Source organism: Cynoglossus semilaevis, chromosome 15 (assembly GCF_000523025.1).
Source record: "Cynoglossus semilaevis isolate Cse_v1.0 chromosome 15, Cse_v1.0, whole genome shotgun sequence".
Taxonomy (NCBI): Eukaryota; Metazoa; Chordata; class Actinopteri; order Pleuronectiformes; family Cynoglossidae; genus Cynoglossus; species Cynoglossus semilaevis.
Window position 1 is genome coordinate 11,658,019 of NC_024321.1, and position 6,102 is coordinate 11,664,120.

A 6,102-nucleotide genomic window follows, 5' to 3' on the forward strand; every position below is an offset into this window, starting at 1 on the left:
ACTGCGGTTGTTTGAATATTTTTAGGATCTTCAAATCTGACCACAAAACCCTGAGTAGACGTGACAGTAAACTGCAGTTGCTCTGGCTCCTCTTACTCGTCTCACCACAAAACCACATTAACACCTGGAGTGTTGACACATTTAACATTGTAGAAGAATGCAATGGCAGGCACTGAATTAAATCACACATCTCACCACTGGCAGGCAGTTTTTGTTCACATGTGTGAACTGTGTGTTAACAAATTCTTTTTTTTTTTTGCTCAACAGTACTTTTTAAGGAGCCGGCTGTAAGGACGGGAGAGTTTTGTGTTTTTCCGCTACAGCCACATTTCTCCAAACTACATTGGACACCAGCTCCATTATATTGAGGCCATATCCTTAGCACATCCGACACGGCTGCATAAACTTAACCCAAGGCGTGCAGAGCAGTGGACATTTGTTGGCTCTTCATCCATTTGAAAACCGTCCATTATGGCTCTGGATGACAAATGTAGATATGGCAGAGCTCTCCCTCGGGCTGTAAAGCATGAGGCCCAACTGTCCTTACAGCAGAAGTAATGGTCCACACCTTTAATTGTCATGGGCCGTTCATCTTCACTAACAATAGCAGTAAGCAACGGCTCTGGGAAAGAAAGGCAGCGGTGTCTGACAAAAGAGGTGATTTAGTTCAGGAGGTAATTCGTAAGTGGGTGTTGAAGGGACAGCAGTGGTGTGCTGAGAAGAAGATCACATGGGGTGAGAGGCCGGCACTGACACAATAGTGGCATACAAGCAGGACTAGATGTATTTTTTCTTCCCATTGTAAAGATTTATCTAGAAAAAAAAAGCCATAAATGTATATCGCGTGTCCTTCAAAGTAGTATTGGACTGTATTACTGCAGGGGACAGCACATTCTCTGAATTATGGACGCGGCAGAGGCAGAAAACGAGTTTGACGAGTGTAAATTTATCAGCCGAGTTCTATCAGTCACAAAACTAACAAGAGGACGTTTGAAGAATCAGGCTGTTTGCATACCATGTTTTCGTGGGGTTTGATGTTTTCTTTCTACACCATTTGATGTCGAACTGTTATCTGATGTTCAACTTTGTAAAGTCGGTTATTAGTTCTTCTACTTTTTAAGTTTCTTTTCGGCCCCCAGCTGTCGAGAGAAGAAAAAACATCCACTGATTTACTGTCTGAGTTATACACATAAAATATAAAATAGACAAGCGCAGTTACCAAATTAAGGCATGTTCAGTGAGAAAGTTGGGGCCCATTAAAATGATAAATTGCATGTTGTATGCATAGGGATGATTTACACCCACAAAACAGTCTAATTGCAGTCATTCCTGTGAAAATGTTGAGTCTGGATTCTGAGGCGTACTGGCGGCAAGCTGCTCCACAGCAGATGACTTGGTTCAAACGAGAAACGAGGGGGAGGGATGTAAAATCTTGACAAACAGCGAGAGCCAGTGTCCACATCATCTCTCGGCCCTGACAGGCTTCCCCATGCATGAATTCAAAGCTGGTAAAAGCATGGCTGGATTCATTTTGATCTGACATCCATCATGTAGATCAGTGTTGTGCTTCCACTCTACTGTGTCCACCATAAGATGTTTTGGCAATCGGCCCATGACATCTGTTAGATCCAGTCAACAGAAACTGGGACCAATTTGACGTTGCTGGCACATCCTATTGTCAGCTCCCAGTTTTAAGTGCGATTCATCCCTGAATAAATATTCACACAACGACTGCAAATTCAATCTGACTTCTTTTGAATTTATAAATAAAACTTAATTTGTGCAGCATCTTTTTCTTTTCTCCGAGCATGGCTGGGTTATTGGTCTGATAATACCAGAGAGACATGATATTATTGTTTAATTTATTATTAATAAATGCTCCTTCTGAGACAGTTTTCCCCTTGAGGGTGTACAATTTGGGGGGAAAAGAGAAGGTTTGCACTGGTATGTTTTTATTTTTGTTTTATTATTCTCTTCTCATTTGTCAAGCATTTGTGGAAGCAGTAAAAGCCGTACAGTCTGTTGCCTGGGGGTAAATAAGTGTTTGAAACCAGACAATATTCTGAATATAAATGAGGACAGAAGACGCCGACCGGACACACATGTCCAAGAGTTCAGAGCTCTTTTATGGCCGACTCTTTAATGACCAGCCAGGCGTATTTAAAACTGCCGTGACTGCAGTATATGAGGAGACAGTGACGGAGTTAAAACCTGCGACTGAACGTTGTTAGAAAAAAAAAATCGTAGATGAAAATGATAACTTTAATTTGGTTTTAAGCCTTCATGGCTGAAGCATGTGTGCGAAAGACATGAGACAGATGGGACGCGTCTGATATTTCTCACTCATCATAATGAGACGGGAGTGTGCTTCACCAATCTCGGGCTTCTGATGGTGAGAAACGTGGTGCCCACTCATATGGGAGGGATCTTTCCCCTCTTCAAAGATAATGAGATGACAATGTATTCATCTATCATTAGATGGAGACGGTGTTGGGGAGGGGGAGGAGGGGTGTAACATTCTACAGTACTTGTCTGCTGCCTTTGATCAAAAAAGAAAAGCAACTGTCATTTCCTGCATTGGTGGTAGACTCATGAAAGCTCTGCTAACTACTGTCGTCAACAGCAGTGTCAGCGACAGGCTGCGTTTGTGTTGTACTTCCTCTGTGTAGCATCTGATTCCTCACGTTCCCCTGTCGTGTTGAACACGGACCCACAGCTTTGCATTTGGAGGCTTTTCCTGTTGCCTGTGGAACAGGTCGGAGAAAATGTCTCCAAATTCAGACAACGAAAAATGTCGCGCTGTGAAATAGGATTACCTCTGCAGTTTGATATTGGAAGTACCAATAATGCAGTGATTGATGTGAGTTTATTTCTGAAATGACAGACTGTTTTGGAGGACTGTTGGATTCCTGTGGTCCCCTCTACCTATGAAAAAGCTGACCCTTTGTTTGTTTTTGTTTGTTTGCATTTTGTTAAAAGACCCTAAAAATAGGGGTTTCACAAACTGCTGAACAGAAAGTGAGCAGAGCTTTCACCCTAATGTTGCATTTCGATTAAAAAGCAAATTGGTTAAATAGTTTTTTTTTTTTTTTAAAAAATCAGTCATCTATCCACCATGACTTTGACCTGAGAAAAGACTCTAGATTCTAGATCAGTCAAACTCAAATTTACACCAGGGGCCAGATTTGGCCCACGTGCCTGAATTTGACACCTGCTTTCAGCAGGTTCAGCACTAAGTCTTCAGGTGTTTTGTTTATTGCTTGTATTGTAACGGAACAAATTTTACACTGACACAAGTCTCACTCCTGTCTTCGTCCCTGGTGTCAAAACACCTCCAAACTGCTGACATTGCTGATATGCTTAAATAAACTGCCCATGAGGGCAATTAGAGACCGAACTGCAGTAGGAAAACACAACACTAGCTGACCAATGTGCACCTGGTTGCAGTGAAAAACCCTCACGGAGCATTGGATCACTGGCTCGACACGTTTTAGATGAGGAGTACTACTATGTTCATGAGGTATTGATGCCAATACTACAGTAGGAAACATCCCTAACCCTAACATACATTTGTCCTATACTACTGTATGTGATCAGCTGGTCTGTGTTGAAGTTTCAAAAGCAAACACGATCATTTATCTGATGAATCAGAGGGCTCTCAACGGCAACATGTTATCACTGCGATGCCACATTTTCTTTTTTCCCTACGCAGCTCCTTCTAAACTCAAATATTCACATTACAGAAGAATACGGCCCCGTACACACACACACATGGTATTTATTCACGTCCACCACATTGATACAGTACATTGTTTACAGCTCATGCTGTGCTGTTGCATCTTTCTCTCATCCTTCTCCATCTCTCACTGTCACCAAAAGAATAAAAACCAAAGGAGAGCTGCTCAATCACATCTAACAACAAAAAAATCAAACAGAGGCGAGGGAGAGAGCTCAAAAATAGAACAATCTGTCTGCATTTGTCACACAGTTGTGAGAGGTTGTTCAGACGCCTGTGATTCCAAGCCCCCTTCACAACTTGACAAATCATCTATCATATCAAAACTGTTCCGTCTGCTCCCATGTAAAGCCTGCAAACTTACTCATTTCAAAGTTAGAGCGGGTTGTGCCTTAACAACCAATTTCCCCACATTTCATCATCATATCTCAATAATCATGCAAGGTTATTAGCTGAAGTATTTGTCCTTGGAATGCTTAATGCTGCCTGACATTTTTTCATGAACAGTAACGGTATTGAGGACTGCTGCCGTTCACCGAGTGCGGGATTATTGCGGTGTAACAGCACCCTCTACTGATTTTTCAAGGGATTTTTCATATAGCAAAAAAGCGTGCGTCGTTAATGAAGACTATTTCTGGCATCGTTACTGGTCTTCTTAAGACCTGTAGTCCTGATGGAGACTAAACCGGTTCTAATGAAGCGGGGACACATTGCTGGGTCTCCGGTCAAAGCGAGTGTGAAGAGTTGAATGTTAATTACTTTAGAGTTTGAAAATAACTGATCCTAGCTCATGTACTGGTCAGAGTGAACTTACAACTAGGAGTCAAGCAGTGTGTGTGTGTGTGTGTGCCTAATAAATATGTAATGCTAATATGAATTAAGATGAAGCCATTCTAACTGAACTGAACAGAAAACTCCATATTTAAGACTTTATTTCCATAATTTTATTGGAAAGGGTCTTAATTTGATGACACAGCTTCTTTATCCTGGTCCCTAACTTGTGTTTTTAACAAACTCTGACAGGCAGGTTTCAGGCATTCTGAGTACAAGATATTTTATTCAAATACTCTGCTCTTTTATGTTTTTACTTTATGTATTTCCCTTTCCCTGAAGTCGTTTTACTGATACCTGTTTTTATCAATTTGTCTCAATGCATTTTAGAGGAATTCAAACTGAGAAAAAAATTATGGGGGAAAAAAAATCTAGATATTTGCTTCACAACAGGACCAGTGGTTCTCAAACAGTGGAGCGCTCTCTAGTGGCATATTTTCACATTTACATTTTCAATTGAATAAATCTGAAACATACCATGCACAATTAATACAATATTTGAACATAAACATCTTTATAAACATGTATAAACATCTCTCCTGTGTGGTGGAAGCTAATAGGGAAGCCACTGTATTCTAATGTTGGTCATCCTGGTGGTACTCAGAGAGCTCAATGTTTTCTCTGGTGGTATAGAGTATAAAAAAGTTTGAGAACCACAGTTTCTCCAGGGTTATCTTGTCAATTTTGTTACAATTCTAAATGTTCTGTGAATTACTGGAGACTTTTAGAGGAAAACGCGGAGCCAGAGTCAAATCTGTCAAGTTAAAGTGTCTAAGAGAAGGTGTAATACTGTCAGATAAAGCACCCCCCCACCCCTCTGGCCATTTAAGCTCATAAGGTCTAGGAAATCTGATGGCTTTAGGGTGGTGTATTAAATCATACTCTCCTGTCGTGAGGTGCAGCCTTTGTTTATCACCGTTTGTTTTCAGCTGTGGTTCTAGCTCTGCGTGTTGCCAGCCGAGTAAGGGGGGAAAAAAATCATAAATCATGCTTTATCTGATGCACAAACAAATTAAAAATGGTCGCTTTAATCATTTTCTCTCATGTTTCCATCACGCCTTTTTTGAGTTTTTGTGACAGGCATACTAGTCTTAGACGAGATTTCCACGTTTCACCTGCTTACAGTAATATTATACATGGAGGAGGTGGATGCAGGTCGAAGCTATTAACCTTTACTGATTTTCTTTACATGTGTCTGACAGGAGGGATAAAGAAGAATGGAAAGTTCCAGAAAGCGACTTCTCTGAATGCTACTGGTGAATGACTTCAACAAGTCCTAGGACTATGTTTAGGTTCCTTAAAACAGCCAGCAATTTGTAGACAACACAGTGCAGTAGATGTGGACTTGAAGCCAGTACATTGTATGCAAACAACACTGAAATGCAACCAAACAAGCACAAGGACAGTGTTGAGGCTCTGAAAGTATTTGTCGGATAAACAACGATATCCAGACAAACAAAGGCAGTTGGTGCTCAATCTGTTGATTGGGAAGCGAAAACACAGCGTTCACCAGGACGATTTGATTTGATAAGTGT